Genomic DNA, 26,871 nt, shown 5'->3' with positions numbered 1-26,871 from the left:
CAACTGCTAATTGGAGCTCCTTTGGACGACAATTGATTAAAGAGATCTGTAAATCTCATAAAGAATATGGTCCACACAGTCCATATTTCCGTGGCCTTTTAAATTCTGAATTAAGTAGGACTGTTGTAATTCCACATCATTTAAAACAGCTTTTTTCATGTCTCATGACATCCACGGAATTCAAATTATGGGAATCAGCATTGAAACAACTGCTAAAAGATGCTCTCCCAGGCTTACAGGCTGATCCAAACACAGCGAAAGACAACAGTGGTAACCCTATCACCATGGAGCACCTCTGTGGTGAAGGTCAATGGTCTTCTCCCTCAGTCCAAGCTGCTGCAATTCCTGCAGAAACACTCGAGAAAGTAAAAGAAGCAGCTGAAAAAGCATTCTTTTCCCTCCAACCTGAGGGGCCTTTAGAGCCCTATAGTAAAATCAAACAGCTACCATCAGAGCCTTTTTTGAAATTTGTAGAAAGGCTAACTAGAGCCATTGAATTACAGGTTAAAAAGGAAAATGCTAGGGAAGCAATTTTAGAAGAAATAGCGTTTACAAATGGAAATGAACAGTCTCGAGCGGCAATCCTGAGCTTTCCTATGGAACCTTCCCCTACATTAAAAGATATGCTTCTAGTCTGTAACAGGAAAGTGCCTCTGATGACTGTGGCTGAAGACACCAGACCAAGGCTGCTGCCAAGACCACTTCAGCGTGTCGCTGTTGCCAGCCCTGCGCCTATTCCCTCAGCACAGCAGTACCCTGGGCAGCAGTGGAGACCAGCAATGGTTGAGCCCACTAAACCATGCCTGATTTGTAATAAGCTAGGGCACTGGAGTAACCAGTGCCCCCTGAAAAAGGAATTTGATGAATTTAGAAATGGCAGGGGAGGAGAACTACAAGCCCTCCCTGGGGGTCAACAACAAAAAAACGAAGAATAAAGCGCCAGCCTGCCAGGCGTGCAGACATAAAAAGAGCAGGCCAAGAGAATAAGGGTAGCAAAACAAATCAAGCGCGCGATAATATTAACATTTGTGTAAGTGAAGCAGGTGTTTCAAAGACCAAGTCTGCTAGTCCACTGTTGAAAGTGAAACAAAATAACCTTTGTTATGATTTAAGTGATTCTGTATTAACCGCATCTTCTGTCAATGAGCCTTACAGGTTGCAGCTGACAGAGTCACTCCACCTGAAGGACACTGACTGGCATATTGTCTCTGTAAATCCTGAACAGAAGGGTACTTGGAACCAAATTCGTTTTAAGTACATCGTCATTGGGGACAAAAACACACCACAAGAGATCGAAATTGCTCCGGGAATGACAACATCAGATCCCAAGCAATTTGTTCTCGGCCTGCACTGTTTCCACCCACCCCTGTTTCTTCCCAAGGGACAAATTGTTGCTCAAGCTACCCTGTGCCATCTTTACCTGAAAATGTCGATAAACAAGGGCCCACATTCGCCCGGGTCCAAGTTATTGGGACAGATAAACCCAAATTGTGGTGCAATGTCAGTGGGGGTGGGGAGTCTAAACGCATTGAGATGCTTGTAGACACAGGTGCAGACTGCACAGTGATTCCAGTGCAAGACTGGCCAGCACACTGGCCTTTACAAAATGTTGCTGGTCACCTTCGAGGTGTAGGAAGTCTGCAATTGGCAAAACAATCCAAAAGCATTATTCAATTCGAGGGTCCAAACGGACAATTGGCAAATATCCGTCCATTTGTGTTAGATTATTCGGAACCTTTGTTAGGGAGAGATTTCATGGCCCAGTGGGGTGTCACAATTGATATTCCAGACTCTGCACAGCATTTTTGTGCAGCAGTCATTGAAAAGCAGAGCCCCACCCAAAAACTGAAGTGGAAAACAGACGAACCAGTTGATGTGAAACAGTGGCCACTCAGTAAACAAAAAATAAAGGTGCTTGAAGAACTAGTACAAGAGCAACTAAGAAAGGGCCACATTGTGGAGACCATGTCCCCATGGAACTCTCCAGTGTTTGTCATCCAAAAAGCTGACAAAAAGAGGTGGCGACTCCTCTGTGACCTCAGACAAATTAATAATGTAATTGAAGATATGGGTTCTCCCCAACCTGGTATGCCATCCCCAACAATGCTTCCCCAAGATTGGAAATTAGCTGTTATTGGTATTAAAGATTGTTTTTTCCAAATCCCATTGCACCCTGACGATGCACCGCGTTTGGCATTCTCAGTCCCTTCTATCAATTTAGAAGCTCCTATGAAAAGGTACCATTGGACCGTTCTTCCTCAGGGATTAAAGGTATCTCCAGCTATCTGCCAGTGGTATGTCTCTTCCCTGCTTTCCCCAGTGCGTACAGCCGCAGAGAAGGCCATCATCTATCATTATATGGATGATATCCTTGTGTGTGCCCCCAATGATGATTTACTCACACATGCGCTTGACCTAACGATCGATGCATTGATTGTTGCAGGGTTCGAGCTCCAGGAAAAGAAAATTAAAAAGATGCCACCTTGAAAGTATTTGGGATTAGAAATTGGAAATAGGACCATTGTTCCTCAAAAACTAGAAATCAATCCAAAGATCAAGACCCTTGCGGATGTCCGCAAGTTGTGTGGGTCTTTGAATTGGGTAAGACCATGGCTTGGTCTGACTAATGAAGACCTTGCCCCTCTTTTCAATTTATTGAAAGGGGGAGAGGACCCAGGTGCTCCTAGGTCTATTACCCCAGAGGCACGGAAAGCTCTAGAAAAGGTTCAGATTGCAATGTCCACAAGACAGGCCCACCGATGTCGGCCGGACCGGCCATTCAAATTTATCATCCTAGGTAAGTTGCCACACCTCCATGGAATTATTTTCCAGTGGGAGGAAAAACAAACACCTAAGGCAAAGGACACACCAAAAAAGGACCGGGACCAGAGGGACTCTCTCTTGATCATAGAATGGGTTTTCCTCAGTCACAAAAGGTCCAAGAGACTGGCAAAGCCTCAGGAACTGGTAGCAGAACTGATCCTGAAAGCAAGGACCCGGATCAGGGAGTTAGCAGGATGTGATTTTAAGTGCATTCACATTCCAGTTGAGTTAAAATCAGGACAAAATACTATGAAAATACTGGAACAATTGTTTCAAGAAAATGAAGTGTTGCAGTTTGCTCTGGATTCCTACTCAGGACAATTTTCGGTAGCACGGCCCGCTTGCAAATTGTTTGAACAAGATGTTCAATTTACTTTAAAATTAAGAACTGCTCTAAGTAGGAGACCTTTAAAAAGGGCTCTAACTGTCTTTACAGATGCGTCCGGGAGGTCCCACAAGTCCGTTATGACTTGGAAGGATCCTCAAACCCAGCAGTGGGAGACGGACATTGCTGAGGTGGAAGGTTCACCTGAGGTTGCTGAATTGGCTGCGGTTGTTAGGGCTTTTGAAAGGTTCTCAGAACCATTTAATCTGATTACAGACTCTGCATACGTGGCAGGAGTAGTATCCAGAGCAGATCAAGCAATACTGCAAGATGTATCTAACATTGCACTTTTTGAATTGCTTTCCAAACTGGTAAAGTTAGTCACTCACCGAGAGCAACCATTTTATGTGATGCATGTCAGGTCACACACTGACTTGCCAGGGTTTATCGCTGAAGGCAACAGAAGGGCAGATGCTCTTGCTGCACCTGCAGTGATGGCCACTCTCCCAAATGTTTTTGAACAGGCAAAAATCAGCCACCAGCTTTTCCACCAAAATGCACCTGGCCTGGTTCGTCAGTTTAACATCACTCGAGAACAAGCCAAAGCGATTGTGGCCACGTGCCCAAATTGCCAACAACATGCACTCCCTACATTGAGTACGGGAGCAAACCCAAGGGGACTGAAGAGTTGTGAACTGTGGCAAACAGATGTAACACACATACAGGCTTTTGGACGGCAGAAATATGTTCATGTTAGTGTAGATACCTTTTCTGGAGCGGTCTATGCTTCTGCCCACACAGGAGAATCATCTATCGATGCTATTAAGCACCTCTTACAGGCTTTTTCTTTCATGGGCATCCCCAAGGAGCTGAAAACTGATAATGGGCCTGCTTATAAATCCAAGGAATTCGGGAGCTTCCTGCAGCAATGGGGAGTAGAGCACAAAACTGGCATCCCCTACTCCCCTACAGGTCAAGCCATTGTAGAAAGAACTCACCGTGATATAAAAAGGGTCCTGGACCAGCAACAACAGGTTCTGAAGGTAGAACCTCCCCACATCCGGTTATCCAGGGCACTATTCACAATCAATTTTCTGAATTGTTCTTTTGACAGCCTGAACCCACCCATCCTACGCCACTTTGGGGGGAGCAGTCACAGGTTGATAAAAGAAAAAACTCCTGTTTTAGTAAAGGACCCTGAGACTTGGAAAATGGTGGGACCTTACAAATTGGTTACTTGGGGACGTGGATACGCCTGTGTGTCCACCCCCTCTGGTTTAAGGTGGGTTCCTTCCAAATGGGTAAAGCCCTATGTTCCCAAAGTCTCAGAGAAATCTGCAGAAGCACCCCAGGTTGCTCACGCTGCCTGGAGAAGAAAACGCCACACGCATTCTCTGGAGGAAATTCCATTTAAGCCTCCTATCTGGAATAGCTTGTAATATATGTCTGTGTCAAGTTCCTTGTACCAGTTTAGATCCCACTGTTCGTGTGAAGCCTCGAGACGCCATGAGACCGAGCCTGCTTCTCGTCCTACTCGTGATCATCCCACCTGCGATCTCCTACCGCAGCCCAAACCACATATGGACTACCTTGACAAAGGCTCTCCGACATCAACAGAGAAACTGACAACGGGCTAAATGGACTTTTCAATGGCTGGGGACTCTCGGGCTGGTTGGGATCTATTCTGAAAACTGTAATTTTATGCTGTTTATTTTAGTTATAGTTATTGTAGTTTTTAGCATTGTTTTTGGAGTAATCAAACACATGGTTCTCAAGTTAATCTCAAGCTCATCTCCCCCTCCTGAGGTCTACCATTTGGAAGTCCTCAGTGCTCCAGTAGATGACCTGGAGGCCTCAGTGGAAAACAACTGACCCTCCTGTAGAAGAAGAACCGATTTGCCAACCATGGTTTGGCAATCATTCTGCACCATAAACACAGTCCTCTTCTTTTTAAACAAAACTAGGGGGAGATATTGCGGTGTGTTGCAATGTCCTGTTTTAAACTTCCGGGTCCCTTCCCAGGTGTGCCTATCCCTTCTCCCTTCCCCCTCGCCCCTTGCTGAGTGTGCCCTGTCAATCAGGCTAACATACCAGCAATGCGTCGTGTGATTGGTCCCTCAGGCCTGGGGGACATTGGCCCGTATAGGTGTCCCTAGTCCCTTGAGACCCTGCCCCTTCACCTGGTTGGTGGCTCACCTGTCCCCTCCCCTTCCCCTGCCCTGAGCTTAAAAGGTTAGTGAGACCATGCGGCCTCTATTCTGTTAGCAGCAGTTGCCCGGTGCAGACATCTCTGTAACCATGGAATAAACATCTGGCAACCCTCCAGCAGAATCCTCCCTTTCTTATCTTCACCAATCGCCAGAAGCTCTCTCTCCTGAGGTAAACGGAGTCCTGACAAGCCTGGACTTGTGCCTGTGCCCCGCTGCACTCTCCAGCAGCCAAGGTATCTCTGGGGTAAAACACCACGGTGCTGCCTTTGGCCCAGCAGCAAGGGTCAGAACTGGCCCAGGCACCATCTAACTGGTTATATTGGGATTCTTATTCCAATAGGAGGCCTCTTGAGACGTCGAGGCGAAGAGGTCAGATCTCTCTCCCCTGTCCAGCCACTCCTGCTGGGCGGGGGAGGGGCAGCCATTCGGTAGGCCTGAGCCTGGACAGAGATGGGAGTGAGAAGGCCTTTGAAGATGGAAAGGTGGAGGAGCAGCCCCAGGAAACATCGAGCAACCATTCCCCCCCCCCAGGAAGGAGAGAAGAAGAGATTCAGCGTCTGAATGTGATAGTAGCCGGCCCAGGAAGAGAAAGGGGGGAGAAGGGTGCAGCCCGGCCGGCCGCAGCAGCAGCGTGTGTGAGAGTATCAGCGTTCTGAGACAGACAGAGACTGGAAGTTTTAACCCCTTTCCTATATGATTGGGGCCTTGCAAAAATGCTGATCCTCCTCAGAGCTGAATAAGAAGAGAGATAAGAGATGAGACAAAAACCTAGCCCGACGAATGTAAAGACGACTGAGTGGGGAGAGATGATTAGAGTGGCCTTTTAGCTGGACTTTTCTTGTGTAGCCATAAACTCAGTTTGTTCCTGTGACACAGAGACTGCACTTGGGGGAGAAGCAGTGCCTCAGAACCAAGAGAGCTCATTGTGAAGACCCCTCGGCCCCAGGGGGTTGGAAAAATATGGGGGGCACAGATGTCCCAAAGCAGAGACTGTGCTTTTTTAGAGTGAGACAAGGCATCCTTAAAAGACAACCCTAAAAGCAGCTCTGGTCCATGCGCAGTGGTGAGAGCACTGAGCATAGAAGGAAGATGTCACAAGCGACAAAGAACTTTTCCGGGCGGTGCCGAGTGGCATTAGAAGCATACGAAGTTTCAGTGTGTTTCCAGAGAAAAACTATAAAACAAGAAAAACTCCTCTCCTCTTCATAGACTGAAGTTTGAGTATTCTAAAGGGTGATGCCAGGCTGAGCAGTTAGTGATTTTAGAGAATGTATCAGATTAAGAAATTCTAGTAGTGAAGAAGAAGAAAGTGTTTTTGTAAGGTTTTCAATTTTTTTTTATTTCCTTATAGTTTTTTCCTATTTTCCTGTAGATTAGGTAATAAAGTTTTCTTTATGTTTAAGCTGGAGCCTGTTTTGCTTATTCCTGGTCACATCTCACAGCAGACACCCAAGTGAGAGCATTTTCATGGGGGCACTGGCTCTGTGCCAAGCTCAAACCATGACACCACTTAATACACCGAGGGGTGCTTGCCATATGTTGGAATCTTTGAAGAATACTCACAGATCACACACTGTCCCAAGGTTCTATCTGATCTTTCCTATCCTTGGCCTCACATTCCCATACCAGAGTGGTTTCTGTAACTTGCCTCAATTTGGGTACCTGTTTACATGTAATTGTTTTGTTCTTTTGTATTTCAGGTAGTTTTGATGTTATGATTCCCCAATTTACTGGGTCTCCTGCTGCCTTTGGTATTGGCAGACAGGCAGTTATTCGGCTGGTGTTTTGCATTTTGGCAAAATCTTTGACTAATCCAATCATTACATTCTCAGCCCAAACTGCATTAGAAACCTTTATCACCTGTGTTTCCATTTGTACCTCTCTCTTCATTCTAGAATGAAGAGTGGTTAGTTGATCATTTTGCATTCCACATCCCAAAGATATTAATAACCATAAGGTTAGCACAATTACTGATAGTATTCTGAAAGCAATTAAACACGTCTTATCTGCAGCCTTTGTTCTTTCCAGAGTTTATACAGTCTGTGATCCAGGATGGACTTTCTTCACTCGGGTACAGTGAATCCAGGGGTCCACGCCGGCTACTTTGACTGCTGTAAAGGTGGTCAGTAGTACCTGATGGGGTCCACTCCACTTTTCTTTCAGCGGTTCCTCGTTCCAGTTCTTGATGTACACCTCGTCTCCTGGATGTATGTTATAAACTAGGTTCTCGAGAGTCAGTGGTCTATTCCACACGAGGATACTCCGGAGCCGAGCTAGAGTTTTCCCAAGAGACAGAACATAATAATATACTTCCTGCTTTCCTGTGACGTGTACATTAGGGTTAGGCTCAGGAGATTCATATGGTTTCCCATACAATATCTCATAAGGACTGACTGACATCCCACTCCTAGGCTTTATCCGAATGCTTAACAGTGCTATTGGCAAAGCCTGGGGCCACTGCAATTTGGCTTCTTGGCATATTTTACTGATTTGCCTTTTTAGTGTCTGATTCATCCTCTCTACTTGTCCACTTGACTGGGGTCTCCACGGTGTATGGAGGTCCCAAGTTATCCCCAGCAATCTATTTACCTCTCTTACTACTGTAGCTATGAAATGGGGTCCCCTATCTGATGATACCCCTAGGGGTACCCCGAATCTGGGAATTATCTCCTGTAGTAACCTCTTAACTGTTTCCTTTGCTTGGTTTGTGCGACAGGGAAGGACTTCTGGCCACCCAGAGAATGTGTCAACTCTCACTAACAGGTATTTGTATCCTCGAGTTCTTGGTAGTTCTACAAAATCTACCTGCCAATAGTCTCCTGGCTCTATTCCTATCCGAATTCTTCCTAGCTGTGCCTGTCGCCTGGCCACTGGGTTCTTTTTCAAGCAGATATCACATTTTGACGTTACTGATTTTGCCATTGTTAACATCCTTACTGAAATTAAACTCTGCTTTAGCAATTTTACCAATGCCTCTGCACCCCAGTGACATTAGTTATGTTTAATTTGTAGAACTTCTCTCATTATCAAGGGGGGTACCACTAATTGTCCTTGTGCAGTCACATACCATCCCTCTGAATTCTTTTGTGCATTTAGCAAACATGCCAGTCTCTCATCTTCTACTGAATATTTTGGTTTTGGAGGTAAATTGAATTGGGATACATTAAGCTTCAAAGGTATCAATGCCATTTTTGTTTGTACCTCTCAAGCAGCCTGTCGGGCTGCCCAGTCTGCCTTTCGTTTTCCCTCACAGATTTTGGAGTTTCCTGATTGGTGTGCTTTGCAGTTTATGATTGCCACTTGTTCAGGTTTTTGTACTGCCTTTATCAATTGCAGGACTGCATCCTGATGTTTAATATGCGTACCCCGAGAAGATAACAGTCCTCTTTCTTTCCACAGTGCTCCGTGTACATGCACCACTCCAAAAGCATATTTTGAGTCAGTCCAGATATTTACCTTTTCCCTTCACTTAATTCTAGTGCCCTGGTTAAAGCAACCAGTTCTGCCTTCTGGGCAGATGTATTTGGTGGTAATGCCTTTGCCTCCACTACTGTATTGACTGTTGTTACCGCATATCCAGCGTATCTGGTTCCGTTTTCCACGAAGCTGCTCCCATCTGTAAACAGCTCCCACTCTGGCTGCTCTAGTGGGATGTCTTTCAGGTCTTCTCTTGCTGAATAGGTGTACTCTATTACTTCTACACAGTTGTGTTCTAATGGGCCTTCTTCAGTTGTGGTACCTAGGAACAAAGCTGGATTCAAAAGGTTAGTTGTTTTTAATGTGACATCATCCTGCTCAGTCAGGACTACTTGGAATTTCATCATCCTGCTGGGAGATAGCCAATGGCCCCCCTTTTGTTCTAAGACAGTGGTTACCATGTGTGGTAAATAGACATCTATGTGCCTTCCCATAGTAAGTTTCCTGGCTTCTTGTATCAGGATCACAGTAGCTGCGACTGCCCGCAGACATGGGGGCCACCGGGCACTTATGTTGTCAAGTTGTTTGGAGAAGTAGCCCACCGGGCTTTTCCAGCTTCCCAGACGTTGGGTCAGGACTCCTAGTGCTAGGTGCAGCCTTTCATGTACAAACAGCTGAAAATCCTTAGACAGATCGGGTAACCCTAATGCTGGAGCAGTTGCCAGTGCTTCCTTTAATTTTAGGAAGGCTTCTTTCTGTGGTTTGCCCCAGGTGAATGGCTGCATCTTCTGAGCTTCATACAGGGGTTTCGCAATCAGTCCATAATCCATGATCCACAAGCGACACCATCCTGCCATCCCAAGGAAGACTCGCAGCTCATGTAAATTCTGGGGCTCTGGAATAGCACAAATAGCTTGGATATGGTTAGTACCTAGTTTTCGTTGCCCTTGTGAAATTTCACATCCCAGGTAAATTACAGTCTGTTGTGTGATTTGTGCCTTTCCTCTGGATACTTTATAGCCTCCCATTCCCAGTGAATTCAAAATCTCAATGGTTACTTTTATACAGGTTGCTTTTTCTTCTGTAGCTGTTAGTATATCATCAACATACTGCAACAATAAGTATTGGTCTCTTGGTACTTGCCCATTTTCGGTCCAAATCTCCAGTTCCTTTGCCAGTTGGTTTCCGAATAGGGTCGGACTGTTCTTGTATCCTTGTGGTAATCGTGTCCAGGTGAGCTGGGTCTTTCTTCCGTTCTCTGGATTTTCCCACTCACAGGCATACAGTTTCCTACTTTCTTTGTCAAGGGGGATGCAGAAAAAGGCATCTTTTAAATCAATTACTGTAAACCATTTATATATCTCCTTTACGGATGTTAGCAATGTATAAGGATTTGTTACCACTGGATAAATGTCCTTTGTTATTTTATTTATTGCTCTCAAATCCTGCACCAATCTATATTCACCATTTGGCTTCTTTACTGTAAATATTGGTGTATTAAATTCTGATTCACATTCTTCTAAAATCCGGTATTTCAAGAATTTCTCAATAATCTTTACTATTCCTTGCCGTGCTTCTGGTTTTATGGGATATTTTTTGACTTGTACAGCCCTTGACCCTTCTTTTAACTCTACATGCACTTGTTGTGCCAATTTAGATTTCCCTGGTGTATCTGTCTCCCATACAGAGGGAATCACTGCATTTTCTACCTCCCTAGGGACAGAGGGGACAGGTTTTTCTTTGATCATTAATATCTTTGATTCAGGTATTTTCATTATAAGCTCTCCATTTTCAAAGGTTATTACCGCATCAAGTTTTGCTAGCAAATCTCTCCCTAAAAGCGGAATTGGACACTCAGGTACATATAGAAATTCCTGTGTTATAACCTTGTTTCCAAAACACAAATCTAGGGGTTGCAGGAAAAGCCGTTTTTCCTCTTTCCCTGTAGCGCCGACTATTGTCGTTTCCTTGTCCCCAATTTGTCCTTGCAAATCATTCAATACAGAAAAAGTAACTCCCATATCTATTAGAAATCTCACCTCTTTATGCCCTAACTTTATATTTATAACAGGTTCCTTAACTTGTTCTACCGGTTCTACGTCTAGTCAGCTGGTATACTCTCCCAGGACCATCTCCTTGGTAGCCTGCTGGAACTGATTGCCCTGGTCAAACTGGTTATTCAAACTTGGACAATTTTGCTTCCAATGTCCCTCCTGCTTACAATACGCACATTGATTCGGGTTTAACCCCTGGGTAACTGGTCTCCTACCCCGACCATTCCTGTTACGCCCCCTGAAATTTGGGTTCCCTTTCCCCTGTATTACTGCCAAAAGATTCTGCTGCTGCCTTTTACTAGCTTCTTTTTCCCGATTGTTATATACCTTCCAAGCAACCTCAAGTAACTTATCCAAATTCCTTAATTCTTCCCCTTCTAATTTTTGCAATTTTCTATGAATGTCATCCTGTGATTGGCCCAAGAATATGAGAGCGAGCTGAACCTTTGCTTGCTCTGTATCCATTTGGAGGTCTGTATATTTCCTTGCTACCTCCTTAAGCCTCTCCAAAAACGCAGTGGGAGATTCCTTCTTTTCCTGTCGAACCTCATATAGTTTGGACCAATTTATAGTTCTAGGCACAGCTTTCTGAACTCCTATTTGGATCCACTCTTGATATTTCCGTAATTTCCTCATATCGCACAATAAATTAGGGTCCCAATTTGGATCCTCAATTGGGAAATTCACATCTAAACTCCCTGTTGCTAGTCCATTTTTAATATCTTCTCTTGCCCTCCCTTTGGCTGCCTTAAGTGCCATTTCTTTTTCAGTAGAATCCATCAGAGTATCTAATATTACTTGTATGTCATCCCAGCCAGGATTTTGAGTTTTTATAACCATTTTTACTACACGTGCCACTTTATCAGGATTTTCTCTCTAAGTTCCGGCTGACTGTTTCCAAATGACTAAGTCTGCTGGGAAAAAAGGCACTTTTACAAATACTGGCCCTTCCACTCCGACACCTTGTCGCAAGGGGGCAATCAAAGTCCATTTTTGTTGGCTTATGCCTTTTCTATGCACAGCTGGAGCAAGATTTGACCAACTCCGGGTTCTATGGGCTATTGGGGTCACTGATTCATTACCATTGCTATCTTTTTCACTCGCATACCTCTTTCTCCTTTCTATCACAGTTAAATTTTGCTCATCTTCCGAGGAAGAGGCATCAGGTGATGATGGGAGAGGAGGATAAAGAGGGAAAGGTGTACTGGACGAGACAGGTTCAGGATTAGGTGGGTGAGGAGCAGGTAGTGGGATAGGGACAGATGAAACATGTGGGATAGGGTTAGGTTCTCTTGTTCCTATTGGAGCTACTTGTAAATCAATATCTGTATAATTTTCCCTACTCAAGCTTTCTCTTAACGCCAAGTGTTCTAAACAACGTTCCTCACAAACCCCACACTTTGCAGATGTTTTAACCACTAATAATCCACATTCATCCTGCCATTCTGGCTTTCCCTGTAAATAGAAAAACAGATCAACATATGGGACTTCATCCCATTTTCCTTCTTGTTTACAAAACAACATTAACCGCAAAATAGTGTTATATTGCAGAGTACCGTATTTTGGCCATTTTTCACCGTTCTCCAAGGCATATTCTGGCCACCATGAATTACAATAATCAATCAACTTAGTTTTACGTAATTCTTCCCCAAAGTTACCTTGTTTCCAATGTGCTAATAAGTACCCCAAAGGAGAATTTTGCAGGATAGGGGCGTTACTGCCCAAAATCCCTTTAAGTTTCTCCATTTCAAAAATACCACAAATGCCGAACCCGCACTCTTTCGCGTTCCTGTACCAACAGGAATTCCCTTAGCCCAACCAAGCGTAGCTTTCGCTGAGTCTTATTTGGCAGGCACCCAAACCAAAGTAAAAAGCACCTTACCTTTCTCCCGGGGACGTTTGTGAGCGGCGGAAGCCGTCGTGGGCAATGGGCTCCCTGAGAATCCCTCGGTGCCGGCTGGAGTGTGATCGAGTCGCGAACTCGCTCAGCAGCACTCACAAGGGTCCCATCTGCGGGTCACCAAAATGTTAGCGTTCAAAAACACATAATCATGGGGACTATATGCGGTGCTTTTTATTAAGAGCTCTGGAAATCGGGGTATATTCAACCCAAATCTGATTCCGACCATACATCCGAAACTTTCATGTTAATTATTAAACTTTTATTGTTCTATTGTATACATAAATTTAACCCTACTCTGAATTTCCAACATAGGTTCTCACTACTCTTCTTATGGTTATATAATAACTACATTTAATTACTAAACAATCATCACATCTAACAATTATATAATTTATCATACTGCTTACGCAGGTGCAGTTGATCTGGGAAAGCACAAAGCCTAACATTTTTAGATTCTATCTTTAACTTTTTCCAGGGTTCCACTATCACCACTGTTTTTCTTATCTTTCAGTATCTAGCTTTATTTACCAGCAGACCCCCAGTTTGTTTACAAAGACAAGTCCCTCATTTCTTTCACCTCCCTTGCTTTGCATTACATTGCATACCCATCCTCTGCCATGATCTGTATACTGCTTTCTTCCGGGGCTTGCCATGCCTATCTCTCCTTTCTTGTGTGTTGCTTTTCCTTCTCCACAACTTTCATTGCCTTACTGACTCCTCCATGTCCTTTCTTTGCCCTTCATACCACTCCATTGCCTTTTACTGCCTTACGCATGCATCCCCCACCTTTTCCTCCCTACTCCTTTTTTCCATTACATGCCTTGTCTTGCCTGTTCGTCATATGACTGTCATTGCCTTCCCTAAATCTCACTTGCCTTGCCTTGTGTATTTGTTCCGGTTTAGGGCAAATTTTGGAAACAAGTCTTTGAAGGGGCTTATTGCGGCCTTTTACTGGGGTTCAGAGTGTCCCCAGCAGGCTGCATGGGTGCAGATAGCGCAGTCCTGTTCGGAACTGACTATCCGAGCTCCCAAGCAGTTCATAGCCGCAGGCCACCTTAGCAAGCTTAAGTGATATCAGCTCTTTAGTGATTATCAACTCATTGTGATTTCAACTCTTAAGCTTGCTAGGTGCCTAGGCAGGCAGACACAGGGAAAGAGAGGAGAAGTCTGTGTGGGGTTCCACAGGAGCGTCTTTACTGATTCGTCTGCGAAGGTTCCCAGTGACAACTCTTCTGCCTGAGCTGGGCAAAAGCAGCTCTTTATACAGGGTACAGTGGTTTCAGAAATTGTCCACTATCAAGGGTTAAAGGAAAGTGACCTATAGTCTTACAGAGAAATAAGCAAGGGTCCAAAGGCACAAGAGAGGGGCTTCGAGTCCAGTCACCATGAATTGGCATTTCCTATCTTAGGCTTCTGCACGCCAGGGAAGTCTTGCAGGCTCTGGGCCTGCTACAACTCCACTTTCTGTTTTTAGAAAAAAGGTGTTCCCCATAGTTCTTTTGAAACAATGAACAAGGCATGAGAACATAGCTAACCCAATGACAATTACAAGGAAAATCCACAACATTCCCCTAATCAAAGATGCAACCCATCCTGTTAATCCCCATTTACTGAAAAGTCATTGACCCAGTCAAGGGTGTTTTCTACTTTCAAGTCCTTCACAAGTTCCTTCAGTTTCTGGGTGTTTGCATGGATGGATTCTGAGCATGAAGAGAGATTAAAGCAGCACATCCCTTCCAAGTCTTGGCAGCCGTGTCTGTGGGCAAACAGCAGGAAGTCAATCGCTCCTCGATTTTGGAGTGAAGCATGTCTTGTGGTTTCTTCTTCCTTTAAGAGATCACTCAGGGCAGCAGGTGTAGCGTTGGCTTGCTTACTGAGCCAGCACCTGAGGTGATTTATTTCACCAAGGGTTTGGCTGCAGCTACCCATGGTAAGAACAGAGAGACAGCAATCTTTTTGGGCTTGTTCCAATCATATAATTTGGGATAGCAATTTTCATCAAATTCCGTGTAGGATCTTTTTTGGCCTTTTAATTCACTTTGTTTTTTCCAATTATGTAGCAAGGTGATATTTGGCGTGAGGGTAGAAAGTTTTCCAAGGGTACAGGGACCTCCCTGGAGTCAGGAGGGCATCCCAGCCCAAACTCTGTCACCACAGATGGGAAACGTTCCTTTGGGTAATACTTTGGGGTGGAGAGAGGACACAGAGATCACACGAGCAGTGTAATTGCACCAGGCGGGATCGTTATAAGCTTTGCTAATGGGTGATATGTCTTTTCGGTATGTGTTTATGGTCTGGTCAATTACTGGCCAATTATTTTTCGGACTTCTAAAGTAAAATTTGACACAGTATGTGGCCTTGGAGGACCCCAACAGGTCCAATTCTTGGGGTTGCTCTAGAGCATTGGGCAGCATTTTTGTCCACTCATCCCAAGTATCTACCAGGTTGGGTCTCTTTCTTGTGGTGCATAGGAGCTCTGAATTATAGACAGGCCAATCATTGGCTACAAAGGGAATTCCTACTAGACATGTAGAAAGTGGGTTAGCAATGCTTCCCATAGATAAGCACATGTTATCCTGTTTTAATGTCTTTGCTAGGGTTACCAAAACATTATGGCTAGGCTGTGGACAAATCCAGCCGGAGGCATGAGGTATGGTGAGGAACATCCAGGCAGCAGTGAGGACAGCACCAATGGAGATATTTTTCATCTTTGGGCAGGATTAGGGCTTCTTATAGGGAATATAAGGAAGATTTGTTATCTTTATGATGGGAGGGGAGGGTTTTCTCCCTTGTTTCTTTCCTCCATTCCTTTCCCTCCCTCCCCCTCCTTTTTTTTTCTTCTAAGCTAAGGGAGGGGGAGTGGGTATAAGGTTAGGGGGTTTTGGTAAGAGTTAAGAAAAGGGAATAACACGGTTTTTTAGAGTAAAAAGGATAACAACATATAATTCAGAGAACAATTTGGTGTTCAGGCTATGTCTGGCTTATGGCTTGATGCAGCAGAATGTTGTTCAGCTTTCTATTTTGTCTGCTGTCGCGTGATGGGACAGTCTGTTCTTCCACGTGTGGGTATTCAGCTATGTCTTCGTCTCCAGGCAGAAGTGGTTTGGTTTTGAGGAGGTCTTGTGTTTGGCTCAGGGGAATTCTTGTCACTGTTTGTGGGAGTGGTGTTTGCAGTACCTAGGTAAGGTTTTATGCTTTTTCCTGGGTACCATCTTGGACCAGATGGTAGTAGAACACACACATACCCTCTTCCCCAAGTAATCAACTGCAAAGTCCCAGAAATTTGGTGTGTTTCTAGGTCCTTCACTAGCACAGATGGTTTCTCAGTGAGCTATGCTCGGGTACTATTTGCAAAGTGGTGAAGTATTAGGGGGTCAGGCTCTGATGTTGTTCAATTTAGGAAGTTCATGACATAGAGAGCCTTGCAAAGTCTTTCAACTGGAGATTTGATTCTTGTGTCTCTGCTCTGTTGATTGAGGACTTTTTTGAGGGTTTGATGTGTCCTTTCCACAATGGATTGTCCTGTGGGGTTTGCAGGTATGCCTGTCTTGTGTTCTATTCCCCATTCACTGAAGAACTCTTTTAACTTACAGGAGGTATAGGCAGGTCCATTATCTGCTTTGATCTCTTTTGGTACTCCCAGGGTAGCGAAGGTGAGGAGGAAGTGTGTTATTGTGTGCTATGTAGTTTTTCCTGGATGTGCTGATGCAAATATTGCTCCTGAAAACGTGTTGACTGATGCATGCACGTATTTTGACCTTCCAAACAGTGTGAAGTGTGTCACATCTGTCTGCCACAGCTGGCAGCTGTTCAGACCTTGGGGATTGACTCGCGTCCCCACAGATGGCATCTGGTAGTTTTGACAGTTCGGACATGTAGCAACAATAGCTTTTGCCTGATCTTTTGAAAGCTTGAACATTCTGATAAGGGCAGGTACGTTTTGATGAAAAAATGTGCTTAATAACTTTGCCTGTACAAAGATGTTAGGGACATTGGCAGTTTCTACTGCCATGGCTAATGCATCCACTTTCCTGTTCTCTTCTGTGATGACACCTGGGAGGTCAGGGTGTGACCTCACATGCATTATATGGTAAGGTTACTTTCTGTGGGAGATTAAGGGTATTAATTTAGAAACCAGTTGGTACAATTTTGGAATGGAAACTTCTTTGAGAAGGGCATGTTCTGCTCTCATAGCTATACCAGCAACATAAGCTGAATCTGTGACCAGATTAAGGGGTTTGTCTTTGAATTTCTCAAAGACTCTGACAACAGCTGCTAACGCTGCAATCTGTGGAGATCCCTCCACTAGTTGGATGTCAGATTCCCATTGTTGGGTCTGAGGGTCTTTCCATGTCATTACAGACTTGTGGGATGACCCTGAGCCATCTGTAAAGATGGTTAGAGCTTTGAGAGGTGTTTTACTGTCCTGGTTTAGGACAAATTAGGGGAAATCTCCAAGAGGGAGCCCCCCAGAACAAAACAAACCTCCAACCACCCCTCCCCCAACACCGGGTTCGGGAAGGAATTTCTCGGAGGAGCAAAGTGGAAAACAAAACCTATTTATTTACAAGTAACAAAAGAACACTCCCCAACACAAGAAAAGAAAAGGGACCAGACTGTGTTGTGGAGGGCGCCGAATCTTCTCTAGCAGGCTTCGGGTGTCCTGGAGCTCGCAGGTCAGAATCCGGAGCCGGTCCAGTATCTTCAGGGGAGGGTAAGAAAGAGAGAGAGAGAACAAAAGAAAAAGAGAAAAAAAAAAAAACAGCTCAAAAGCAAAAAGCAAGCAAGCAAGCAAGCAAGCAAGCAGCTAGCAAAGCCAAGCAGCAAAAGCCAAAAGCCAAAAGTGCCTGGTCACACCCCCCCCCCCCCCCTCCTCTCTTCCCCATCCCGCCACAGCCAGACTGCCGGGGGGGGGGGGGGTGGGGGAAAAGGCACAGCTGCCAGACATAACACACGATATTGGGATAAAGGCTGTCACCCCACGACACTCCACCCCTTATCCCATATCGTGAACATACAATAAAAAACATTCATTTCACTTACTCACACCTTTTGACACTTACGCATTCCTCTCATCTTACTTGCTCAAACCTTTGACACTTACAGTTTCCTTCTGTCTCACATTCAACAAACAATGACAGTCATATATGAGTCTCATCCCACAATCAGGTCTCCCTGAGGTACACACCGTGTTGTTCCATCTTTCTGCATTATCCACCATGTATTACCTGGTCCTTGAGCAAAGACAATCCCACGGATGGGTTTGTCTGTACTCGAGGCAGGGTTGATCCATACTGTCTTTCCCAACAAACCTCTGACATGGGCCACTGGGGCTTTATCCCCATCTACTATATTAAGGAGCTCAGACTGAGCAGGACCCGCTCGGTTGGTGGAACCTCGAGTGTTAACTAACCAGGTAGCCTTTGCCAAATGCTGCTCCCAGTTTTTAAAAGACCCCCCTCCCAATGCCTTTAAGGTGGTTTTTAACAATCCATTGTACCTTTCCACCTTCCCTGCAGCTGGTGCATGATAGGGGATATGGTATACCCACTCGATGCCATGTTCCCTAGCCCAAGTATTAATAAGATTGTTTTTAAAATGAGTTCCATTATCCGACTCAATTCTTTCGGGAGTACCGTGCCTCCAAAGGACCTGCTTCTCAAGGCCCAAGATAGTGTTACGGGCTGTAGCATGGGACACAGGGTAGGTTTCCAACCATCCTGTGGTGGCTTCTACCATGGTTAGTACATAGCGCTTGCCCTGGCGTGTCTGGGGCAGTGTGATGTAATCAATCTGCCAGGCCTCCCCGTATTTGTACTTAGACCACCGCCCCCCATACCAGAGGGGCTTCAGTCGCTTGGCCTGCTTAATGGCAGCGCACGTCTCACAGTCACGAATAACCTGAGAGATACTGTCCATGGTTAGATCCACCCCTCGGTCTCGTGCCCACTTATAGGTGGCATCTCTACCCTGGTGGCCTGAGGCATCGTGGGCCCATCGTGCTAAGAATAACTCTCCCTTATGCTCCCAGTCAAGATCTATCTTCAACTCCCCTATCTTTGCAGCCTGATGTACTTGCTGGTTGTTTTGCTGCTCTTCATTAGCTCTACTTCTGGGGACATGGGCATCTACATGGCGAACCTTCACAGGTAACTTCTCTAACCGAGTAGCAATATCCTTCCACTCTTCCGCAGCCCAAATTGGTTTTCCTCTGCGCTGCCAGTTGGCCTCTTTCCATCTCTTCAGCCATCCCCATAGAGCGTTGGCTGCCATCCAAGAATCGGTATACAAATAGAGCCTTGGCCACCTCTCTCTCTCTGCAATACCTAGGGCCAGTTGAATAGCTTTGATTTCAGCAAATTGACTGGATTCACCCTCTCCTTCAGTAGCCTCTGCAACCCGTCGAGTGGGACTCCATACAGCTGCTTTCCACCTCCGTTTCATCCCTATGACACGACAAGAACCATCAGTGAATAGGGCGTAACGTGTTTCTTCTACTGGCAACTGATTGTATGGCGGAGCTTCCTCAACCCGGGTCACTGGCTCTTGCTCCTCATCTGCGACACTAAAGCTTTCACCTTCGGGCCAATTTGTAATTATTTCTAGAATCCCAGGGCGATTTAACTTCCCAATCCGAGCGCGCTGCGTAATGAGGGCAATCCACTTACTCCAAGTAGCACTGGTGGCATGGTGGGTAGAGGGAACCTTTCCTCTGAACATCCATCCCAGCACCGGTAGTCGGGGTGCCAGAAGGAGTTGTGCCTCTGTACCAATCACCTCTGAGGCGGCTTGGACTCCTTCATAGGCGGCCAAGATTTCCTTTTCTGTTGGAGTATAGTTATCTTCAGACCCCCTGTAGCTCCGACTCCAAAATCCCAATGGTCGGCCTCGGGTCTCGCCAGGTAGCTTTTGCCAAAGGCTCCAGGACAGACCATGGCTCCCGGCTGCAGAGTAGAGCACATTCTTCACATCTGGTCCTGTCCTGACTGGACCAAGGGCTACAGCATGAGCGATCTCCTGCTTGATCTGGACAAAAGCTTGCTGCTGTTCAGGGCCCCAATGGAAGTCGTTCTTCTTGCGGGTAACCAGATAAAGGGGTCTCACAATCTGACTATACTCAGGGATGTGCATCCTCCAGAAACCTATAGCACCTAAGAAAGCCTGTGTCTCCTTCTTATCAGTTGGTGGGGACATAGCAGTGATTTTGTTAATAACATCCGCAGGAATCTGACGCCGTCCATCTTGCCACTTCACCCCCAAGAACTGAATTTCTCGGGCAGGTCCCTTGACTTTGCTCTTCTTAATGGCAAATCCGGCGTCCAGGAGAATATGAATTATCTTCTCTCCTTTCTCAAACACTTCTATTGCCGTGTTCCCCCAAACAATGATATCGTCAATATATTGTAAATGTTCTGGAGCCTCACCCTCTTCTAGTGCAGCCTGGATCAGTCCATGACAGATGGTAGGACTGTGTTTCCACCCCTGGGGCAATCGGTTCCAGGTGTACTGCACTCCCCTCCATGTAAAAGCAAACTGAGGCCTGCATTCTACTGCCAGAGAGATGGAGAAAAACGCGTTAGCTATATCAATGGTCGCGTACCACTTTGCTGCCTTGGACTCCAGCTCGTACTGCAGTTCCAGTATGTCCGGTACAGCCGCACTCAGTGGTGGAGTCACTTCATTCAAGGCACGATAGTCCACAGTCAATCTCCACTCTCCGTCAGATTTTCGCACGGGCCAGATAGGGCTGTTAAAGGGTGAGTGGGTTTTACTGACCACCCCTTGGCTCTCCAGCTCTCGAATCATCTTGTGGATGGGGATCACAGCATCTCGATTCGTCCGGTACTGCCTGCGGTGCACTGTTGAGGTGGCAACTGGCACTCGCTGCTCCTCTACCTTCAAAAGTCCTACTGCAGATGGGTCCTCTGATAGTCCAGGCAAGGTATTCAATTGTTTAATACCCTCTATCTCAACTGCAGCTATTCCAAAAGCCCACCTGAATCCCTTAGGATCTTTGTAATAGCCATTCCGGAGAAAGTCTATGCCCAAAATACACGGAGCCTCTGGACCAGTCACAATTGGATGTTCCTGCCACTCCTTCCCAGTCAAGCTCACCTCAGCTTCCAACAACGTCAACTGTTGTGATCCCCCCGTCACTCCAGCAATGGAAACAGGTTCTGTCCCCACGTGTTCCGATGGCATTAAGGTACATTGTGATCCAGTGTCAACCAATGCTTCATAGTCTTGTGGCTCTGATGTGCCAGGCCATCTGATCCACACCTTCCAAAAAACCCGGTTCTCCCGTGCCTCTTCCTGGCTGGAGGCAGGGCCCCTCTAAGCCAGATTGTCCTTCTTTCCTTGGGCATATGCCTTGGAAGTTCCTTCAAGGGGATCGGACATGTCATCGTCATCGTCATACTTAACATCTCGGCTACGAGCGACCGGAGCTGCTATCTTTTTGGTTATACTTTCTCTTCTCTTCAAATCACGCACCCGTTGTGCCAAAGCAGCGGTGGGTTTTCCATCCCATCTTCTCATGTCTTCTCCAGCCTCACGCAGGAAAAACCATAACTCAGCCCGTGGGATGTACCTTCTCTCCCCATCAAAGGAGCGCCGGCGTTGGACACCAGGGCTTCTAATTTGTACGGCTGAGATTTCAATAAGGTCCTCCTTAATCTCTTCCCGGAGTTTCTTATGATTCTCCTCTATTTTGTCTTCTAGTTTCTGCAGTCGGGTTTCCACTGCTGCAATTCTGGCATGAGTTGGGCCATGCACAGCATCTGCGTACGCTCGAAGCTTCTTTGCCATATCGAGCACAGTCTCATATGTATCATCTCGCTTCATTATTGCTAGGGCAGAAGCGTATTCAGGTGGCCCAAGTCGCACAAGTTTCCTCCACATTATCGGAGTGCATGGTACCAGGTCCGGATTCCTAGTTGTTGTGTCATCTGAGAAAACAAGCTCTGCGACCGCCATCTCTCTCAGGCGTTGGATCCCCTGTTCTATGGTCTTCCACCGTGTCTGCTGCATATAGAGATCATCCGTACACAGGTACCGTTCTGCTACGCTTCTTAGGACCCGTTCCCAGAGGCTGTGAGGGTTAGCCCCCCTCATCACACCTTGATCGATGGCAGGATCATGTGACAGGGATCCCAAATGCCTCACTTCAGTACCATCCAAAATCGTAACCTCCCCTGCAGCATCCCAAAGGCGGACTAACCAACTAATAATAGATTCGTCAGGTTGTCGGCTGTAATCCTTTCTTAGGCCTCTGAGGTCCTTCAGAGAAAAGGAGTCAATATTGGCTCCAGATTCTGTGCCCCTTGATGTGGCCTCTGATTTTGGTGAGGGTCCTTCTTCTGCATCATCGTCATCATCCTCCACCTTCCGATCGGTCTTGCCTTTACACTTTCCACCTCTTGTATTAGCTGCAACAGCCATGGTTTGGGGCCTATTGTCTGATTCAGCTGCTAGCCTGGAGCCTGGGATGTTAGCTGCAGCCTGGGTCACTGGGATAGTAACTAACTTATCTCCCTGTTCCCTTTCTGCTATCTGCTGCTCCACAGTATCTAGCAGAGTACGGTAAACAAACGCCAAGGCCCAGCTCACTGCAGTAATCCTTTCTTCCTTAGTATTACCATGGCACTTCTCCCTCAAATACTTTGCCACCTCGACTGGATTCTGAATTTGATCAGATGGAAAGTCCCAGTCTATAGGATCAGAAAATTCCTTTAAAGTCTGGCCCATATCTTCCCATCTCCCACTCCAGTCAAGATTTTTCCTGCTTTGTTTTACTCCTGAATCAGGAGTCTCTCTAACCTCTCTAGAAATCTCAGCTTTCATTTTATATACACTCCAGACAGTATAGACAAGGCTTAATAAATTAAATGCCAGAAAGATGGTTTCTTTCAAACTCAGGGGAAAGTCAGTATTTTCTAATAGAGATGTCAACAATTTGTAGGAGAAGAAGGAAGACAAAGGCTGAAAAGCCCCTTCCTCTTCTTCTCCCCAAACAAACTGAGTACACAGCCATGACAACAATCCATACATTCCTGAAATAAAGTCCAGCACTGTTATCCGACACATCATCACACATAAGGCCAGCACAATGATTATTCTGGTTAGTGCCCCCCGCTTACAAAAGCTACTTATTAGGGACAACATCAGAGCTATTTTGGGGTAAGGAAATAACCCTAGGGACCACAAAGGTATTAAAACTTCAAAAGCCCCTAGGGACCAGAAAAACCGGCAAGCTTCCACTCCAAATGACATTATGAATCACCAATATGCCCACAAAACAACCAAAACCAAAATATTATTGTTATAGGTTTTTTTTTCCACTGTTTATGGCCTCCGGTTTCCCGGCCAACGCACCAAAAATTTATTGTCCTGGTTTAGGACAAATTAGGGGAAATCTCCAAGAGGGAGCCCCCCAGAACAAAACAAACCTCCAACCACCCCTCCCCCAACACCGGGTTCGGGAAGGAATTTCTCGGAGGAGCAAAGTGGAAAACAAAACCTATTTATTTACAAGTAACAAAAGAACACTCCCCAACACAAGAAAAGAAAAGGGACCAGACTGTGTTGTGGAGGGCGCCGAATCTTCTCTAGCAGGCTTCGGGTGTCCTGGAGCTCGCAGGTCAGAATCCGGAGCCGGTCCAGTATCTTCAGGGGAGGGTAAGAAAGAGAGAGAGAGAACAAAAGAAAAAGAGAAAAAAAAAAAAACAGCGCAAAAGCAAAAAGCAAGCAAGCAAGCAAGCAAGCAGCTAGCAAAGCCAAGCAGCAAAAGCCAAAAGCCAAAAGTGCCTGGTCACACCCCCCCCCCCCCCTCCTCCTCTCTTCCCCATCCCGCCACAGCCAGACTGCCGGGGGGGGGGGGGGTGGGGGAAAAGGCACAGCTGCCAGACATAACACACGATATTGGGATAAAGGCTGTCACCCCACGACATTTACTTTGGACTAATTTTGGGGTCAGATGAAAGGTTCCATCGCTATTAAAAAGTTCGTGTTTTGGGATATTAACTGAAATTTGGCCTATATAGCTATCTAGGGAAAACTGGAGATTTTCATTGGTCTGGAGCAAATGCTCCAGGTCCCCAGTGGTAAGTGGCAAGTATATGCATGTGAACTCACACCCTACAAGAGAGCAGAGGCGAGTTCTGGCCATTTTTATTAGATTTGCCATGATTTCTTGGAAGGTGGTTATTGTCTTTGAAGGCTGGTTGTTTGTAAAAATCCATTCCAGTATCAGGAAAGGGTATCGAAGCTTAGTGTCCCATTGGAAAATCAGTCCATAGAACCGAGGTGCTTTTCCCAGAATGACAAACTGGAAAGGCGGGCTGGGCTCAAAGCAATGGGCTTTGGGTGAAGACAGGGCTTCTTGGACCTTGGTGATGGCATCTCGGGCTTCTGTTGTGAGCGTGTGTGGAGAGTCCAGGTCTCTGTTGCCACAAAGAAGACTGAACAGGGGAGCAAGGTCCTCTGTTGTAATTCCTAGCAGTGGATGTACCCAGTTGATGGATCCGCACAGGCCGTGTAAGTCTCTCAGGGTTTTTGGGTGGTCTCGGATGGCAAGCTTCTGGGGTACAATGGTCCTTTCCCGGATCTGGACTGCAAGGTAAGTCCATGGATTGGTGTACTGTAATTTGTCCTCATGGATCTCAAATCCTGACTTTTCTATGGTTTCGATGGTCTTTTTAACTGCTTTGAGTAAGCTTTTTCTGATGCACAAACCAGGATATCATCCATATAGTGGTGGATGATAGCATCTGGAAATAGGTTCCGAACAGGAGACAGGATGTGAGCAATGTACCACTGGCATATAGTGGGACTATTTTTTAGTCCTTGGGGAAGAAAACATCAATGATATCTTTTGAGTGGGGCCTCTCTTTTAAGAGAGGGAATGGAGAAAGCAAACCATGGAGCATCCTGGGGCTGCAGTGGAGGCTGAAGAAACAGTCCTTAATATCTATGATAGCAAGTGTCCAGTCTCTAGGCATCATCGATGGTGAGGGCAGGACAGGCTGAAGGGGGCCCATGTCCTCAATGACCTCATTGATTTTGAAAAGGTCGTGGAGGAGCCTCCACCTATCTTTCCAGGCTTTTGCAGTACGAAGACTGGGGAGTTCCAAGGGCTGGTGGTCTCTACGATGTGGCCTTTGGCGAGCTGTTCTTCCACAAGGGCTTGTAGTGCGGGCAGTTTGGCTTTAGAGAGGGGCCACTGTTCAATCCAGATCGGGTCATGGAGTTTCCAGGTGAGCCAAGGGGTATCTGACAATGCGCATTCCTCAGTGGCCCCGATTAGAAATCCCGAGTAGGAATATGTAGGGAAGTGTTTTGCGGGGGTAGCTAAAAACTCTACAACTTTGTGAAAGTTGCAAAGCTGGAATGTTTATTATTACAGCGCTGGACGCATGCGGAGATTGCTCTTCTCAAAAAAAGACATGTACTTCTGGGAATTTCAGGTCTCTTTTTATCTCTTTCTTCAATACATATGCATACAATTTCACAATAGATTTATACATATTCATTTTTACGAATTTCGCATGACATTTGCCACTAGTTTTTCTTTATCAGAAAGAATTCTTAGGTCAGGTTGACCTGCTCTCACAGCAGTCTGTCTCTATCACTTTCTGTCTCTTTCTTGTTTATCTTTGTCTTTTATTGAATCAGTATCTCTGAGCTTAGGCTTTGCAGTCAGGCTACATAGCTATGTTTTCTTAACTACAGACTCAAAGATGTACATTTTACTTAAATTGAAATGGATTTCTACTCTGGAGAATTTTTATTCTGTCTCATTTCCACCCTTTTCTAGAAAATAAGTAAATTCCTTTACTTAATGCAAACTTTTATGACAATAAGTGTCTCTTAATGCTTTACTATGTACGTTTGATAAGCAGGTTAACACAGTTACTCCCTGTAGTATTCTCTAATTCCAAATTAGCAATATAATTGATAATCTTAAACTTATTCCAACTAATATTAACAAAACTACAATGGAATGCCACAACTTATTAAAGATTCTATTTGCAGTTGGTTACTACTCAAAGATCACATCCCATCAGTGATGACCCACATTTTGTTTTATTCTCTGTAGAATTCTGGTTATTTTTTTCTTATCATGTTAGACAGTAATTAAGGTTTTCTTTCCGCTTTCTTGGATTTCCTTCAAGATCCTCAGAAGGTCTTGGTGCTTAATTAATTGTTTTACTAATGTAAGGTCTATTTCAATAGGGGTAGGTGATAGTTTGTGATACATTGTATAATTGGTTTTAATTAACTGAAGGGATGTCACTGGCGCTAAGTACGAAAAATCACAATTGATAATTTTAGCAAAATTACAAATACAAAAATTAGAATGGTTTCTACTACACAAAATAACGTTGCTTTTAATTTTTACAGCAGCACAGGCAGTTCTCAGGCACACACACCCTTTTCCAGTATATGCGAGCACAGTTTTCTGGGCAGTGACTGGATGAACTTCGAAGTTGCAAATACTCTGTTCAGTGTCTAAACACACATCTTGGGCATTAATAGTATTTCTTTCACAAATGAATCTCATTCGTTCTCTAGTAATGCAGTAAATGAGCCTTAATTGGTCTTATCCTAGGCAAGCTATTACAGCTCCAGAGCTCAGCCCCCAAGGGGACTGAGTGCCAGAAGCCAGCTCGCTCAGACCAAGGCTGCAGGTCAGCCCCTAGCAAGCAGGGAATATTCAGCTCTTATATTGATTAGGCAGCTCTTATGATTTCAGCTTTTCTTGCTAGGTAGCTTCCCTTGGCTTAAGGCTCCAGCAGATGGTAGAGAGAGGAGAAGGAGAAGACGCCGGCTGTTCCACGTGTATGACTTTATTGGAGGGGTCCGTGAAGGGTCTCGGCACTTCTTCTTCCGAGTTAGTAGGGGTACAGTATGCTACTTTTATACCCTTGGCCTGGTTCCAATCCTGACCAATGGCAAGAGGTTACAAGGACCATAAGAGACCAATAGTAAGGTTAACAAGATATTGCCTTACATGGCTATAGGGATAGGTTACAGGGCGGATGTCCCTGGTGTCAGGAAGCTTCTTTGCTGCTGTGTCAGGATTCTATTATTTAGATTCTCCACGGGGCCCTGGACAAACCTGATTGTTTCACTACAATG

General features: G+C 45.4%; 1 pseudogene; it reads right to left on the bottom strand.

Annotated features, from left to right (window-relative positions):
* Nucleotides 1–1,035: 1,035 nt before the first annotated feature.
* Nucleotides 1,036–26,871, bottom strand: part of LOC141726816 (protein patched homolog 1-like) — a 162,844-nt pseudogene continuing 137,008 nt past the window's right edge.

This window comes from Zonotrichia albicollis, chromosome W, assembly GCF_047830755.1.
Source record: "Zonotrichia albicollis isolate bZonAlb1 chromosome W, bZonAlb1.hap1, whole genome shotgun sequence".
Lineage (NCBI taxonomy): Eukaryota > Metazoa > Chordata > Aves > Passeriformes > Passerellidae > Zonotrichia > Zonotrichia albicollis.
Note: the sequence above shows the minus strand (reverse complement) of the source record. Positions and strands in the feature narration are given on the sequence as shown.